The sequence below is a fragment of the Equus caballus genome, chromosome 8 (assembly GCF_041296265.1).
Source record: "Equus caballus isolate H_3958 breed thoroughbred chromosome 8, TB-T2T, whole genome shotgun sequence".
Taxonomy (NCBI): Eukaryota; Metazoa; Chordata; class Mammalia; order Perissodactyla; family Equidae; genus Equus; species Equus caballus.
The window spans coordinates 15,824,522-15,842,546 of NC_091691.1; the positions used below are offsets into that span (position 1 = coordinate 15,824,522).

Sequence of the window (18,025 nt, forward strand, 5' to 3'; positions counted from 1 at the left end):
CACTTCCGGTGCTCCAGATCTTGGGACCAAATAGGCTCTAGAGGGGGCGTTGCCGACTTTCCCGCCCCCTCTTCATTTTTCAGGGAGAGGCATGAATATAAGCTTTAGTAGAAGAAGCAGTGAACGCTCTTCCGACCTGAGATTATTTTTCCCCGCGTGAGGCAGAAAACCCATCCTCCCCCAGAAAGGCCACGTGCACACATCTTCCCTGCCAGAGTCCCACGAGGACAAGACCCCGCCCCCACCCCTTTGCAGGCTCTGGGCTGGTGGTAGCGTCCAGACGGCCGCCCAATCAGAAGGCTCCAACGCAGCGGAAACGCGTGGCCTGGTAGGGGAGGGGCTCCAGGCTACTCGCGTCTCCATGGCGACCGCCGCCGGCCGGCCCAGACTTCCCCGGCTCTGGTGGGAGGAGTAGCGGGAGGTGCCCAGTCTGGAGGCGGTCGGGTACAGGCGAGATCAGAGCTCTCTCTGTCCTCTTTGGCAGTTTACCCAGCGCCCTCCTACACTGGCGATCCCTACGCTGTGGTCGCTGCCCGAACTCCCGCCTTTTAGATGGAGAAACTGAGGCCCACATAGGGGCGGAATGTTGCCCAAAAGTTCACACCGGAAGTTTAGGGCAGAGCCAAGGCAAAAACCCATGTATCTATTTGTTCCACAAGTATTTATCGAGATCCTAGGTGGGCAGCGATAACAAAAAAGAAATAACATACGTCGGGGCTAAAATGGAGCTAGGAGACCATTAGGGAAGTGGGACTTATGCACGTACACCATGTCGACCCAGATGGAATGTAACTTTTTAACTGCCTCACCGTTATCTTGACTTTCCTTTAAGAAAAATGCATGCTCCTATAGATAAGAACTTTTTGCCTTAGAGATTGCCTTAGCAACCAATCACATGTAGCCAAGGAGTAACAATTGTTGCTAGCACCAATCAGGAGTCTTGGAAAACAACCTGTGCGATTTATTTATTTATTTATTTATTTATTTTGTCTTTATAAATCCTTGCCTTCTTTGGAGCACGTTTTGGGTTTTTGCCCGGATCTGTGTCTCCCGATTTTCATTTCTAATTGCCTAATAAAAATCTGCTGTTTAAATTGCTGTGATTTTTCCTCAGTTGACATTTCTTGGAGGAGTTGGCAGAATCCAGAGCGACTGACCTTGGACCCGCAGCGCCGCCGCAGACACGTGGGAGGTACCTCGAAGAGACCCTCGCTCTCCAGCGTTTCCACTGGCGAGCCTCGGAGTTCGGGGGTAAGTTCTCCTGGATCCGAACCTCCTATTGTTTTGTAGTTGAGGTTCAGACCAGACTTTATTTGGGCGGACTGGCCGGTTCTGTCCTCACTGCTTTGGGAAGCGGTCTTTACAAGCGCACATACCCGACCCAGATCATCTCCTCCTGCCTTGGCCATCCAAGAACAGCCGTCTCTCAATGACGGGCAACACTGATTCCAGAACAATCACAAATGATGAACCTCCTTCAGGAACCCAAGCTGGATTTATATTTAAAGAATATGGTCCCTCTTGTTGTAAATTTTTCTCTCGATGTAAAAAATATTACTCAAGACAATTTACAATTTTATTGACCAAGATGGGGAACCTTTGATATTCCAAAATTAGTTTGTTTACACATGCAATTAGAAAAAATGTACAAAACTAGGCAAAATGAACGGGAAGCCTGTTTTAATTGGTACCTAGAGACCAGTAAGAGAAACGCTGATAAAGTTGCTTCCCTTCAGGCAGTTACCTCCAAACTTTCAGAAGCTATTTCAGATTACTCTGAAAAACTTTCAGAGCTGGAACAATTGGTCAGAGCTTTGCAAACTCGTCCTCCTCAGACTCCTTGCTCTCCTGTCCCTTTAGACCCTTCTGTGACTGACCTCCATTTTTCCCTCAGAGACCCTGAACCTCCCTCAGACCCCATAGGACCCAAAGCCCCTCTTGACCTTCCTGTTCTATTTAAAATTAAACCTGAAGACACAGGAGTTAACCTCTTTTACCTCCTGGTCAAACGCAGAATTACGGGCCATAGTTAGGGAATTCCCCAAGGCTAGTGAATACCCCACAAGTTTGCTAAAGAATTTAACATTGTGATCCAAACGTAAGAACCTATATCAACTAATTGCACTGCTGGTTGGTGAACTTCAGGCCGGAAACTGGATGCATCTGACCAAATGGGATAACCCCCTAGAAGATTTTCACAAGCAAAGTGCCACTGATAGAACGGATGCACTGAAATTAGGGATAAGACTCTATGAGACTATTCCTAAAACTTTCCCGAAATCTGTAGCTTGGAGAAAAGTTGTACAGTGCGTCCAAAAATCTGATGAACCTGTTCTCGACGACTATAACAGATTAGAGACTGTTTTTACTGAAAATTCTGGCCTTCCTGCCATCGATTCAGCCACTTACCCCTTAATTAACTCCATCTTTGTCAATGGCTTAAATGAAGAACTGGCACTCTTAGTGAAAAAAAAACATCTATATTGGCAGACTGTGGAAACTCCTGACCTAGTTAATCTGGCCAATCTGCTAGCCCAAACTATGCAGAAAAGCAATAACAAGAAGGCTGCACAGATTATGAGACGCCAACTTCCGGAGTTAACCACTAATCAGCATAAACTCCCTTTCCAATGTCCTAATTCTGCTCCAAGGGGTTTATGTTCTTACTGTTAAAAGCCAGGACATTTTAAAAAGGATTGCTTTAAATCAAAAAGATTGACTCAAGGAAGAGAGAACCATCCTTCTTCGATTTCATCACAAACGCCTAAAAACTCCTTTCATCCGTCTCCACAATAGGGGTGCTCCCGGGGCCTAGAGGGGATTTTTCCCCTCCTCCAAGCTAATACGTTGGGGGAAATTGATTTCACCATTGGGAGAGAGGTGACCAAGACCCCTATGGACACAGGCCACCTATTCTGTCTGAAACCCCACCAGCCTATCTTGTCCCCTCCCTCAGAGTGCTCAAACTAGACAAATGGTTGGGGTTTCTAATCATCCTTTAAGTCCCTTCTCATTCCGTTCCAACTAGGGCCCGTTCATGGGCATCATCCTTTCCTTTTAGTTTCTTCAGCTCCCATCCATCTATAGGATGAATTTTCTTGAGGCACAACAGGCACATATTTCTTTCTCTCAAAAGGGGAAAATATTTTTAAATCTCGAACCCCCAAATGTGGGCCCTAGACGCTGTCCCTGAATCTCTTTGGTTAAAGAGTTCCACGGATATTGGGCCCATACATTCTGCACTGCCCATTACAATTCAAACAGATGGCAGAAAACCCCTACCTAACGTAAAACAATACCCCTTGAACCCTGAGGCAACCCAAGGCCATAAAACCCATAACTGAAGACTACAGAAGGATTGGTTATCCCTTATACTAGCCCGTGTAACACTCCTATCCTTCCCGTTTGAAAACCCCGTGGTGGGGAGGGAGGTTTGTTCAGGATCTCAGGGCTTTTTTTGTTTTTTAAAGATTTTATTTTTTCCTTTTTCTCCCCAAAGCCCCCCTGTACATAGTTGTATATTCTTCGTTGTGGGTCCTTCTAGTTGTGGCATGTGGGACGCTGCCTCAGCGTGGTTTGATGAGCAGTGCCGTGTCCACGCCCAGGATTCGAACCAACGAAACACTGGGCCGCCTGCAGCGGAGCACGCGAACTTAACCACTCGGCCACAGGGCCAGCCCCCAGGATCTCAGGGCTTTGAATGATATTGTTCCCCAACATCCTGGAATGCCTGATTCACACACTCTACTCTCAGCCGTTGCTCCCAACAGCCAAACCTTCACTGTAGTCAACCTTTATAGTGCCTTCTTTAGCATACCCATTGACCCTGAAAGCCAGTTCCTGTTCACCTATACCTGGGAAAAACAATATACCTGGATGGTTATGCCACAGGGATACAATGAAAGCTCTATCTAGTTTTCTCAGATTTTTTTTTTTTTTTGAGGAAGATTAGCCCTGAGCTAACTACTGCCAATCCTCCTCTTTTTGCCAAAAGGAAGACTGGCCCTGAGCTAACATCCATGCCCATCTTCCTCTACTTTTATGCATGGGATGCCTACCACCACATGGCTTTTGCCAAGTGGTGCCATGTCCACACCCGGGATCTGAACCAGCGAACCCCAGGCCACCGAGAAGTGGAACATGAGAATTTAACAGCTGCACCACTGGGCCAGCCCCTATTTTTCTCATATTTTAAAGGCTGACGTTTCAGACATTGGGTTTTCCCGAGGTTCCTCTTTATTACAATATGTAGATGGCCTCCATCCTCACCCCCCTTCCAAGGAGGCATCTATTGAAAATAGCCTTCCTCTCTTAAAGGAGCTGGCCAAAAGGGGACATAACGCATCTAAAGAAAAATTACCATTCTCTCTGCCTCAAGTTAAATACCTTGCACACCTCATTTCAGCACAAGGGTTATTTCTTGACCCTGATAGGATTCAGGAAATCTTGTCTTTTCCATGCCCCAAAAACCAAATGACAACTACAAGGGTTCTTAGGACTAACTGGATACGTAACTTTTCAGCCCTAACACAACCACTATATTCCCTCCTTAAAACTAGTCAACCTGAGACCCTCACATGAACCAAAGAAGGCCAGAAAGCCTTTACCAAAATTAAACAAAACCTCCTAGATTCCCCAGCGTTAGGATATCCCAGTTATGGTTTACCATTCGTTCTCTTTGTACATGAAAGAGAAGGAAATGCCCTTGGAGTTTTAAACCAATGACACAGAGATCAACACAGATTGTATCCTGTTGGATAATATATCCTATTGGATATTATAGTCAGCAGTTAGATCCAGTGGCCAAAGGCCTTCCTCCTTGCATAAGGGCCACAGCAGCAACGGCAAAATTACTAGAAAGCATAGAAGAAATAATCATGAGTTCTCCACTTACTATATATATTCCCCATTCAGTGGAAGCCCTTCTTAATTCCAGTCATACTCAGCATCTATCCTCCAGCAGACTAACCTATAAAATCCTATTTCTATCACCACCCATTGTTACTGTTGCCCACTGTCACTAACCCCCCCACCCTACTACCCCTGCCTTCTCATGAGATGCCTCATGCTTGCGTTTCTCTGACAAACCAACTTCTGGTTCCTAGGCCAGACTTATAAGAAACCCCACTCAACAATGCAGACCTAGTCTAGTTTACGGAAGGCTCTTATCTTAAAGATGAGACAGGAATATACCGGCTGGATATGCCATTGTCTCCCTAACAGAGACTGTTGAAGCTGGGTCATTACCAATGGCCACTTTAGCCCAATAGGCCAGATTAATAGCACTAACTATAGCCTGTCTTGGCCGAAAGTAAAATTGCTAATATTTATACAGACAGCCGCTCTGCCTTCAGAGTAGCTCATGATTTTGGCATGCTTTGGAAACAGAGGATTTCTTACCTCTTCAAGGCAAAAGATTAAAAACAGCACACATGTTTTGGAACTCTTAGACGCTATTCAAAAGCCTAAATCGTTAGCTATTATAAAGATTCCTGGACTTTCCATGGCAGATCCAGAGGAAGCCAAAGGAGACTCTTTGGCCAATGCTGCTGCTAGACAGGCAGGCCTACAAAAGGAAAAACTGGTCCTAGAAATTTCCTTATCGCCTCCACTCAGAGCAATTGCAGGAGACCTTAAAAGTACTCTTCTGGAGGCCCCAAAATTAGCCCCTGGACGAGAGAAAAATTGTTGGACCAAACAATGCTGCCAGTTTAACACTAAAACCAGCCTCTGGTATGGCCCTAATGACTGGCCGGTCCTCCCTGACTGCCTCCAGGAACAAATCCTTGGTTATATGCATGATTTGACTCATCGGAGTTCGGATATAAAGATACTTTGTTAAAAGCAAGACTATTAGAAACCTTCACCTAAAATAGCTGCTCATATCTATAATAAATGTCAAATTTGTCAGAAACGTAATTCTGGAAAACCTATCCATACTTCTGTGGGACATTTTCCTTTGCCATCTGGATGCTTTGAGGTATGGCAACTGGATGAAAAGTTGCCACCATCTTAAGGGTACCAATATGTTTCATAGTTGTTTGTATGTTTTCCTACTGGGTTGAAGCTTTCCTATGTCGGAGAGCTATGGCCTAGGCAGTGGGAAAAATATTGTTGGAAAAAATTATTCCAAATTGGGGAATACCCTTAGAACTTCACAGTGACAAGGGACTCATTTTACTGGACAAATGCTTCTATTTATCATGTTTGGCCAATAATGCAACGTTTTCACTGTGCCTGTCATCCTCAATCATCTGGCCTTGTGGAACAAAGCAATGGTATTATAAAAACCCAATTGGCCAAACTTACGGAATCTTTCCATCTGCCATGGCCAAAAGCTCTCCCATTAGTACTGTTAAATCTCAGATCCACTCCTTTCGGGAAATAAAAACTTTCACTGTTTGAAATTAGTACTGGGAGACTGAGAGACTGGACCAGGGGGCCTTTGAATCCAGTCTACTTGGTGGTGACATAAGGACCATAAGGGCTTAATACAAGCCCTCCAAAAAAACCAAAAGACTGGCAGGACCGTCTTCACAGCGTGTTCCCAGGAGATAAAGACGTTGAACACCACAGCCTGCAACCTGGAGATAGGGTTTATTGGAAAAGGCACCTCCATAAGGACTCCCTCCAGCCTCCCTGGAAGGGACCATATCAGATACTGTTAACTAATCCTTGTGCTACAAAGTTAAAAGATATCGACTCATGGATTCATGTTTCTCATTTAAAAAAGGCTCCCGCATCTACCACCCCTGACTACACTTCTCAGCCTGTTGGTAATCTTAAATTAAAGTTATCAAAACTTGCCCCAGAACAACAATCACCTGGCCGAGAAGCAGACGACGTCTAATGCAGACTGCGTATCCCAAGACACAGGACCAGGCCTGTATTTCTAATCTCATTCCTTTCCACCTTAGTGCCCGGAGCACTAGAACACCATCCTTGTTATCCTCCTAACAATCCTGTTTCTAGATCTTGTTTCTTGAGAACAGCTCCTATTTTTAGAACCTGAAGATATAAGTAACAAATATTAGGCATCTGCCTGACCCTAATCTAAACCCTTGTAAAGCTCCTTCATCTAAACCCTTGTAAAGCACAAGTCATATCCCTACTTTATAATTGATACAATAATCATACTCCTGGGTAGATAGACTAGCAATCCTAATACTCTTACATGACATAGGTCACCTTCCTTGTGTTTTAAATTGCCTTTTTATTATTGACTATTGCTCTATTGTCCTTACCCACCTCAATACTTCACTCCTTATTTTATTTTCACCTCCTCTAAATTTCGTAAAATAGACTCAGACTTAAAGGTTTTAATTCTAATAAGCATCTAAAATCATTTAATTAGTATCACCAATTAATTGCCAACAAAATAATCTGGGATCTGGATGAGAGCGGCCTTAATGGTGCCTGTTACGATTAGCTACAGCCCACCTTGCACCATCTTATCTCGTCCTTTCATCCTGACTCTACAGAAACATTTGAAGAGTCCCAACCTTATATCCAGCAATATGCGCAAGGGCAAACCACATATTCCTGAACTGGTAGCATGGCGTCTATCCTTAGAAGGTTGGAGGAGTCTAGCTGGGAAAGATGTAGGGTTTTCTTATGGCTTTTTTTTTTTTTTTTTTTTGAGGAAAATTAGCCCTGAGCTAACACTTGCTGCCACTCCTTTTTTTGCTGAGGAAGACTGGCCCTGAGCTAACATCCATGCCCATCTTCCTCTACTTTATATGTGGGACACCTGTCACAGCATGGCTTGACAAGTGGTGTGTAGGTCCATACCCATGATCCAAACCGCTGAACCCCAGGCTTCCAAAGTAGAACATGCAAACTTAACCACTGTGCCACTGGGCTGGCTCCCCTATGGCATTTTTGAAACCACCTATCATCTGCCCTCTGGAAAACAAGCCCCAGATATTACCTCATTTCACTGGGTACCTCCAGCTCACCGTGGTGTTTCTCTCACCCAAATAATCGTTTCTTGTGTATTGAAAATATAAATGGTAAAACTCTGGGTTATTTGCCACTTAATATCTGTAATTTTACCCTTCTCTATGATTCCATTGACCATGAATTCTGAAGCCCAGCCTTGCTGGGGTTCAGAAAACCATTATCACATTACATCCTTTGATGGGCCTCTCTGGTGAGGAGGCTCCCAAAATAATAGAACTGGCATTTGGGAAGCTGATAATACTCCTCTTAACCAGCACTCATTGGGATAGAGATCAAAAATCAGGAGAATGGTACAAATTTTTTAAAAACTACAGTAGCCTTAATGACTCGATTGACCCACAACAAAATTCAACCAGCCGGAATCAATCTCATCCTCTCCAAATTTATGGAAACCCTCATTGTTTCTATAATCATTCTCACAACACTACTAGTTCTGATTACCATGTCCTCTGTGAGAACGACTACATTTCTGACCATGAGATTCCCTCTTTTGAATCTCTTGAAAACGCTGGGTACTTTTTTTTTTTTGCATGGCTCCAGTATTTTTCCCATTCTCCCATTTCCTAGAAGGGACAATGTGGAATAGTAGCACTTGCCTCAGATGCTACCATTAGAAAATATCTTCCTTCCACTGCTCATATCGCAAACCGGCTCATTCTCACATCAAACTCAAGACAGCCAAAAGAAACTATGATCTTCAGGGACATCCTACCTACAACCTAATTATAGATAATACAGGATTGGGATATGCTGCTAGAGCATTGTTTCCCAGTTATGGGTAAATTCACCTTGAAAGGCCATCCGTAACTTCTCCCTCGTGACGGCTTCAACCTTCAGTGCTACCCAATAAGCTATCAGATATCAACAGAACCAAATAGACAATCTGGCAGAAGTTGCCCTTTAAGATTGAAGGGCTTTTGACATCCTGACTGTTCAACCACGGGGCATTTACGCACTCCTGGGCGAAGAATGTTGCTTTTACATAAATGAGTCTCGGCACATTAAACAAGAGCTAAAGATCATAAAAGACAACATAAATCTCCTGAACAACATGGGTCATAATACTGACCTCTAGACCACTTTGACCTGTTTGGTTGGTTACCCCTGGGCTCGGAGCTGTTTTGAGATCCGGGTTCCAAGCCTTACTAATGATTATTCTGGTTTGTTCAACCTTTGCCACCTTTAAACTGCTAATGATTTGCATTTCACGATGCTGTATGTCTGTCTCGACTGCTGGAGTGATGATTGCTCAGTGCCTTGAGACAGATGATCGACCAATCTTGAAACTCCAAACAAAGGACTTGATACATTTTCCAGATAAAGTCTATGCCTAAGACTCATTTCCTGACTGCCTCCTTGTTGCTCAGTTGTGGCCAGAGCCTCTGACTGCTTTACTCTTACTGATGGTTGAGCATCTCGCTTTCCCCCCTACGTGGGACGTGACTTCCCAGGAATGAGCCTTCCTGGCACCGAAGGAACTATCGATACCTATATATAACAAATGGTTGATCTGTGATGCTTTCTGCTGAAAGACCTTGATCAAAAGGGGAAAATGTGGACAGCGATAACAAGAATGGGGTCGCATATGTCAGGGCTTCTGAAATGGAGCTGGGAGGCCATTAAGGAAGTGGGGCTTATGCACATACACCACATCTCTACCCAGATGGAATGTCACTTTTTAACAGTGCCTCACTATTAGCTTGACCTTCCTTTAAGAAAAATGCCTACTCCTATAGATAAGAACTTTTTGCCTTTGAGCTGGCCTTAACAATCAATTACATGTAGCCAAAGAGAAACAATTGTTGCTAGCACCAGTCATGAGTCTTGCAAGATAGCCTGTGTGATTTATCTCTTTTTATCTCCTCCAGAGCCCATTTTGGGTTTTTTGCCCCAATCTATGTTTCCCGACTTGTAATTCTAATTGCCCAAATAAATATCTGCTGTTTAAATTGCTGTGATTTTTTTCCTCGATCAACCCCTACTCCTAGGATTGTGAGATGTAGCAGATGAAATTCAGGGAGCCTAGTTAAATTTGAATTTCAGATAAACAAATGGGACATATACTAAAAAATAATTCACTGTTGAAAATTTAAATATAACTGGGCTTTTGCATTTTATCTGACAACCGTGCCTGGCATGTGCCAAGCGATGAGCTTTGTGCAGCAGTGAACAAAAGCACACCCAGGTCCTGCATGAGAATCACAGCCCCCCCACTCAGAACAGTGATGAGCGCCTTAAGGGAACAAAAATGGAGTACCGAAATGGAGATTATTGGTAGGGGCTTTAAATGCGCCAGAATTCCTTCCTCAGACCCCACAGGGGTACCTTTTAGAGTGTCTCCTACTGGTCCCACTTTTTTCCCCCTATTTTTTCCCACTTGCTCCCTCCTGCAGACATGTTTCCCCTCCCAGGGCACCTCCGGGGCTCTGCACCCTGCTCTCCCCTCTGAACTCTCGTCTTTGGAGGAACTTGACTAGTCAGAGCTTGAATAGCCCTCAGAGCAGAGGCATGGTGCAAATGGGGACACAGGCGCAAAGAGGTGATGGGGGCTTCCTCTAGGCAGTTGACCTGCAAAGCCCATGTTCTAGCCACATTCTACACTGCCTCCAGGAACTCACGTTTATTTTGTCTGCAAGGCAGTCTAGTCCAGGAGAAACTATCACAACAGTGGATTAAACCTCAAAAGGCCTAATCTTAAGCCTTCTCTCAGTCACCCAGATCCTTGCTCACCCCAGGAGGTGACTAAGCTACCTGGCTAGGCCCCATTGGGCTCTTCAGAGTCTCTTGGCTAGGCTACCCCTGTACCGAGGAGCCTGGCCCCATTTTTGAGATCCAGCTGCTTGTGGATTAGGCTACCTCTTAGGGAAAACATGGTTCAGAGACCCTGGAGGCAAGATGAGCACAGGGTCTGAGTTAGACTGCCTGGATTCCAGGCCCTGCTCCACCATTTACTCGCTGTGTGGCCTTGGCCAAGTGATATACCTCAACTGTGAAGGAGTTAATAACAGTTCTTACTTTAAAGGGTGGATGTGAGAATTAAAGAAGGTAATGCAACCATTTGAGCCAGCAATTTCACTCCATTTCACCCAAGAGAAAGAAAAACCTCTGTTCACACAGAAACTTGTACATGAGCGTTCATAGCAGCATTATTCATAATAGCCACAAGTGGAAGCAACCCAAATGTCCACCAACTAATGAATGGGTAAACAAAATGTGGGCTATCTATTCAACCAGAAAAAAAAAAAAGTACTGATCCACGCTACAATGTGGATGAACCTTAAAAACATGATGCTAAGTGAAAGAAGCAAGACACGAAAGGCCACAAATTGTATTATTGCATTTATTTAAAATGTCCAGAAGAGGCAACTCTGTAGAGACAGAAAGTAGGTTAGTGGTCATCTAGGGCTGGGAGAGTGGAGAGATTGGGGGATCATAGCTAAGGGATGAGTTTCCTTTTGGGGTGATGAAAATATCTAAAATCGATTGTGGCGTTGGTTGCACACCTCTGTGGATATACTAAAATCCATTGACTGGTACATGTTAAATGGGTGAATTGTATGGCATGCAAATTACATGTAAATAAAGCTGTCACCAAAAAGGAAGAGGAGAAAAAGAAGGTGGCAACATATATTAGAATAGAATAGTCATTAGAACAGTGCCTGGTACGAACCTAGTACTTAACCGATTGTTACCTGGAATGAAAAGGTCCCCTGAGTTCTTGGTTTCTGCAGCTTGTACCCCGACCCTGCACGGTGAAGGGTTGCCAGAGCCACGCTCTCAGGAATACCCGGAGCTCTTGATAAGTAAAATCACGGGTTGCAGCATCCTAAAACTCCTCTCTGTTCCAGGACCCTGTGCCCTTTGAGGTGACAGTGTCTTTTGTAGGCTGTACCCGATCACTTGAACAAGGTGGAATCAGTGGTACCTTTGAACAAGGGATTTCCTAACAAAGTCCTGGGCCACTCACTTCACCAAGTCCTTTCTCTTTCCTTATCTCATGAGATTCTTACAACATATAAAAGCCCTGTAACTTACTGTCTCCATTTATAATTGAGGAAGGAAACTGAAGCCCAGAGGGATAAGGGCCAGAGTTTTCAAATGGCAGGCATTGCTCCTGCAAGCAGAAGTTGGTGCCTACAGAATGGGGTCTCATCTGAGAGTGTCTGGCTCAAGGGCAGTCTCCTGGGGGTAAGGGGTAACTGGGGTGGGGGAGTCACGTTTCTGGCAGCTGAGGGGATATCAGGAGCAGGACTCAGGGCTGGGATGCAAGTGGGAACAGGAGACAACAGGGTTGGGGGTCTCAGCTGCCAAGCTAGACTGGAGGGCCTGACGCCAAGGCAGGATTATATCCAAATTTGCTGACCTAAAGGAGTCCCCAAATAGCCCCAGGCTTGCTCTGGGGCTGGCTGTCCACAAGGCAGGGAGGCTGAGCCCTGAGAAAGCTGAGAAGGGCGTAAGTCTCCAGGTGGCCCCAGGCCCAGGCCATTTCTCTACAGACAATCACAAGTTTGGGCTTGAGCCTCCAATTTCTCTCCTCTTGCTGTGGAAGGTCATCCCCATCTGAGAGCCCAGGGACACTAAGTAGCTGCATTCCCTCCTCCTTCAGGGTGGGCTGGTTTTATGCAAAAATTGCTTCAAATCTTGGGAGCAACAGGAACTCATTCATTGCTTGTGCTCGTGCAAAATGGTACAGCCACTTTGGAAGACAGTGGGGCAGCTTCTTACAAAACTAAATATACTCTTACCATGGGATCCAGCAATTGAACTCCTTGGTATTTATGCAAAGTTGAGAACGTCCGCACAAAAACCTGCACATGGACGTTTATGGCAGCTGTATTCATAATTCCCCAAACCTGGAAGTAACAAAGGTGTCCTTCAGTAGGTAAATGGATAAAGAAACTGCGGTGCATCCACACAATGGAATATTATTCAGTACTAAAAAATGAGCAATCAAGTCATGACAAGACATGGAGGAAACAAATGCATGTTACTAAGTGGAAAAAGTAAATGAGAAAGACTACATACTGTATGATTCCAACTATATGACATTCTGGAAAAGGCAAAACCAGGAAGACAGTGAAAAGATTGGTGGTTGCCTGGGGTTAAGGGGGGGAGGGATGAATGGGGGGAGCACAGAGGGTTTTTAGGGCAGTGAAATTACTCTGTATTATGTTGTAATGGTGGATACGTGTTATGCGTTTGTCCAAACCCATAGAACGTACAACACCAAGAGTGAACCTTGGTTTAAACTACAGACTTTGGGCAGTAATGATGTGTCAGTGTATGTTCATCACTTGTAACAAATGTACTACTCTGCTGTGGGATGCTCATTGTGGAGGTGATTGTGCCTATGTAGGGGCGGGGCTTTATGGGAAATCTCTGTATCTTCTTAATTTTGCTAGGAACTGAAAACTGCTCTAAAAAAGTCTATTAAAAAAATTATTTCAAACCCTCCAGCACCCTCTCAGGATGGAGGACGTGCCCTCCATGGAGTGACAAGAACCTTCCAGAGCCTTCCAGCTACGTTGCTCCTTTTCTCTCTAGTCACCTCTCCCCTAAAATGCAAATAAGAGCATCTACCTCTGAGTTGTTGTAAGGATTAAATGAGATGGTTTTTAAATAGATACCAAATATTTTTTTCTGTTTGTGGAAGAAAGATACACTTTTTATGGAAAATGTAGACTATTCGGAAGAGAATTTAAAAAAAAAATAGGATTCCCCATAATTCCATCCAAAACCGGGATAAGGCATGTAAACTCAGGCCCTGATGGAGCAGGTTCTCAATAACCATTGGTTCCCACCCATTTGATTCTCACGACCACCCCAAGAAATTGGGAAAAGACAGTGTCCCCATTTTGCAGATGAGAAGCTAAAGTTCTGAAGGATTAAGTGATTTGCCCACACAATGAGGAGCCAAAATCTGGTGTTGTGGCTTCTAAGCTACCAGTTTTCCTCTGAGCCAGGCTAACGATCAGACACAGCTTGGTGCAAATCACAGCTTCACCGTTAATCACTGAGACTTTGGGTAATTGAATTCACCTTGCTGAGCCTCGGTTTTCTCATCTGTGAAATGGAGAGAAGAATTGTGCATACCTCACAAGATTGTGAGAAATAAAAAAATACATTATAAACAAGGAAAATGAAAAGGCCGTGATTTCAAAGCTAGCATTGTGTACCCTTGTGCCCGTGGCTAAAGTGCTCAATCAGTGTTAGCTGTGGGTGTCCGGAGACAGAGCCCTGGATTCAAAGCCTAGGTCTGCCTCTTAGAGCTGTGTGGCCTTGGGAAAGTCATTTCTCCTCTCTCAGCCTCACTTTCCTCATCTGTAAAATCGAAATAATTAGAAGCCCCTCCATGTAAGGGCGTTAGGAGCCCTTAACAGAGGAGGTCCTCAATGCACAGTAGCTATTAATCATTTAAGAAGAAAGAATTATAACATGTAATGCTGGCAAACAGAAAAGGCCTTGGCGAAGTTCTCAGGCTGAGGAGTTGGGAAAAACCCTTCCTCCTGGGGGAGGGAAAAGCCAAGAGAATCAGAGTTCAAAAGTGGAAAATGGAGCAGCTGTTGTGAGCCCCCAGAGGCTGTTTCACCTTGACCCACGAAATTGAAAAGGGGTGTGTCTTCCTGTACAGATAAGGATCAGAAGAACAAAGCATGCTATTAATTAAGTCTGGCCTATTTTAAGCTTATGGAATATTTTTCCCCCTTAAAGATAAGCTCACAATAAAAGTTCAAAAGGTAAACACAGAGAGGGGGTGGGGGCCAGCCCTGCCTTCTGCTCAGCCCGCCCTGCCAGCCTGTGGACTCAGAGGTGGGGTGGTCTGGTCCCAAAGCCAAGTTTTCTAGCCCAGGACATCTAGTGGTTAGACAGCAGGGGGACCAGAGCCACCCAGAGAGGCAGGGAACCAGCCCATGGTGGGCAACTTGGGCAACTTGAACCAAGAGAAACCTGGCTAGATCTCCAACTTCATAGGAGGGAGCGTGGATGTGGCTTTTCTTCACTTCCCCAGAGGATATGAGTCACAGGCAAGAAGCCAGCCAGACCTAGGGTTGGCTAGGATGAGAACGAAAAAACCAGGCGCCTTGCACCAGTGGCCTTGGGCAAGTCACTTCCCTTCTGCACCTCGGTTTCCTCGCTTGTAAATGAGGTGATGAGAACCTTCAGCCTCGTAGTGTTGGGATGAGGATGATATAAAGCAAATTTTGGGAGAGTGCCTTACCCGGCTGTCATAAGCACTCCATGCGTGTTAGCTGTTCTTGCTATTTCCTAGATTCTTCTTTGTCTTAAGGACGTAATTTTCGGAGTCAGGAACACCAGGGACAGTGTTCATTATCAACTATAGGTGTAAGCTCTGTGAACCTCAGTTTCCTCCTCTGTCAAATAGGGTAGTTGTATAGATGGAGTGAGATGATGAATGAAAAGGACTTCATACAGACCCAACAATACTGCATAAATACAGCGGCTGCTTTACCCTTTCCATTCTCTTCCTTAGAGCTGGGCAAGTTAGGGAGGCAACAAGAAGAAATACGATAGCCAGTGCTTTCTCATTGGATTGTAAATAACCAGCTTACTTGTCCGCTGTCTCTTTAGAACAGAACTTGCTACCACGATGGAAATGTACTATATCTGCACCATCCAGCACAGGAGCCACAAAAGCCACATGTGGCTGTTGAAAACGTGAAATGCGGCTGGTATGTCTGGGGAACTAAATTTATCTAATTTTAATTAATTTAAATTTAAATACCCATATGTGGCTAGTGGCTACCATATTGGACAGCACAGCTTAAGACGGTCAGCTCCGTGAGACCAGCTGTCTCATCTGTCTTTTTGTCCTTATATCACTATAACACCCAGCTGAGGATCTGGCATATAGGATGTGCTTGGTATATATTTGTTGAATGAAAGAATTAACAGAGACAGGAACTAAAAAGAGAGAAGTATTTCCCTCCTCTTTCTCATGAAGTTTCCAAGACTTACCTGTAAAATGAAGATAATAGTAGTTTCTATTTCAGAAAGTTACCATGAGAATTAACTAGTTCATATTTGTAAAGGGCTTAATAGAATGCCAGCAACACAGCCAGTAAATGTTGTACACAAGTTCATTAAAAATAAAACTCACCTGGGGCCAGCCAGGTGGCATAGTGGTTAAGTTCACATGCTCTGCTTCAGCAGCCTGGGGTTCATGGGTTCGGATCCTGGGCATGGGCCTACACACTACTCATCAAGCCACGCTGTGGTGGCATCCCACATACAAAATAGAGGAGGATTGGGACAGGTGTTAGCTCAGGTCCAACTTCCTCACAAAAAATAAATAAATAAATAAATAAATAGAACTCATCTATTCCTAGTTATTCAAATTTGTTAATTCAGAATTAGTTTAATACCTCAATAAACTAATTAGTAGCTTTGGATACTTAAAAGCACTCTAAATTTGCTTGTACATAAAGGCTTAATTTGAGTTTTCTTTGTTAGCATTAAGGCTATCCTCCCACCCACCCTTTAACAGCTGCCTGGCAAAGACACATTAAAGCAGCTGTTTGTTACTGATGATGAAAGATTATAAAACTGCAACCAAAAAAAACCCCATCTAGCCTGTGTGAACTCTGCCTTTTTGGAGAGTATATCAGTTATATTTAAGTTTGGTTCCAAGTTCCAGAAAAACTCAAAGTAGTAATGGCTTGAATGACGCAGAAGTTTTTCCTCTCTCTCTTATAAAGGATTCTGGAGTGAGGCACTCCAGGGCTGTTAAGGTGGCTTCCGGAAGGTGTCAGGGACCCAGCTCCTATTTGTTGTTCCATCATCCTCAGCACTGCCTGCTTCCCCATGGTCCATGATGGCTGCTCAAGCTCCAAGCTTCACAGCCCCATTCCAGCTAGCAAGAAGGAGGAAGAAAGGCAAAGGAAGCCAGGTCTCTCCTTTTAAGGACACTTCCCGGAAATTACACACACCTGCTTCTATCCCATTAGCCACAACGTGGGCACAAGGCCACAGCTAGCTGCAAGGCAGGCTGGGAAGTGTAGTCTTGCTTCTAAAAAGACATAGAAATCGAGAATTTTATTACTGAGGAAGATGGGGAGAGCACATGTTGACAGACTCCCAGCAGTCTCTCCCCAGAACTCCAGTTTCACCCTAGGATTTGGTTCTCTTTCAAGCATTTGTAGCTGCTAATACTAGTGACGACACACGTGTATGGGACTATTCAACCCACGTTGGCTTTTCGTGTCTGTTACCTGATCTGATCACCGAAGCTGTGCCTTCCCAGCAGAAACATTGTTGTCTCCCCTTGAACGGATGAGGAAACTGAAGCTTCACCAACTGGCTCAAGGTCCCAGAGATCGTTAATGATTGATCAAGGGCTAGAATCTAGGTCTGTCCAGCTCGCAATCCTTTGTTTTCCCATTCCATGGCACTGCCTGCGACTTTGAGGCCCCTGCTGCACAAGGAAGTAATCCAAAAAGACCCAACACTGGAGGGGAGAAAGACCCGAGGTCAGGAAGCCACCAGGGGTGGGGCCTGGCGCCCTTCTTGCACCTGAAGGCAATGGTCACAGATGGCTGCCACCTTCTGCACCCCCAGGCTCGCATCCGTCCGACAAGTATTTACTGAGTGTGCAGTACACACCAGCAGTGCAAGCTCAGGAGACAGCAGAGGACAAGTCAGACAAGATCCCTGCACTTGTGTCCCTCACAAGCCACTCAGGGAAGACAGACGGTAGAGAGCTGAACAAATATACTTATTTATAAGTTTACGGATTTTGTTCATTTATTCAATAAATAATTGCTGAATACCTACTAGACACTGGAGATATTGCAGTGAACAAGGTAGAAATGGTCTCCACCAACATGGAGCTTACGTTCTGTGAGGGGCACAGGGTGTCAAACGATAAGCAGATAAAAATATATTGTAATATAATATGTCAGGCCATAGATTTCATACATGCTCTGAAGAATATAAATAAAATGCACAGTGGCTTCCTTCCTTCGTTCTTGCAATAGGGAAGTCAAGGAGACATTTAAGGCAGCCCCAAGAAATGAGAAGTATCCAACTATTCAAAGAGTGCAGG

At 44.6% G+C, this 18,025-nt stretch overlaps 1 long non-coding RNA gene across 3 annotated transcripts in view; it reads left to right on the forward strand.

The window, feature by feature from the left end:
• The first annotated feature begins 336 nt into the window (after nucleotides 1-336).
• Nucleotides 337-18,025, forward strand: part of LOC111774631 (uncharacterized) — a 52,069-nt gene continuing 34,380 nt past the window's right edge. For all 3 annotated transcript variants that reach the window (XR_011420799.1, XR_002809695.2, XR_011420800.1), the window contains exons 1-2: nucleotides 337-677; nucleotides 1,115-1,251. This is a non-coding gene — a long non-coding RNA (uncharacterized lncRNA). The remainder of the gene's footprint in view (nucleotides 678-1,114; nucleotides 1,252-18,025) is intronic.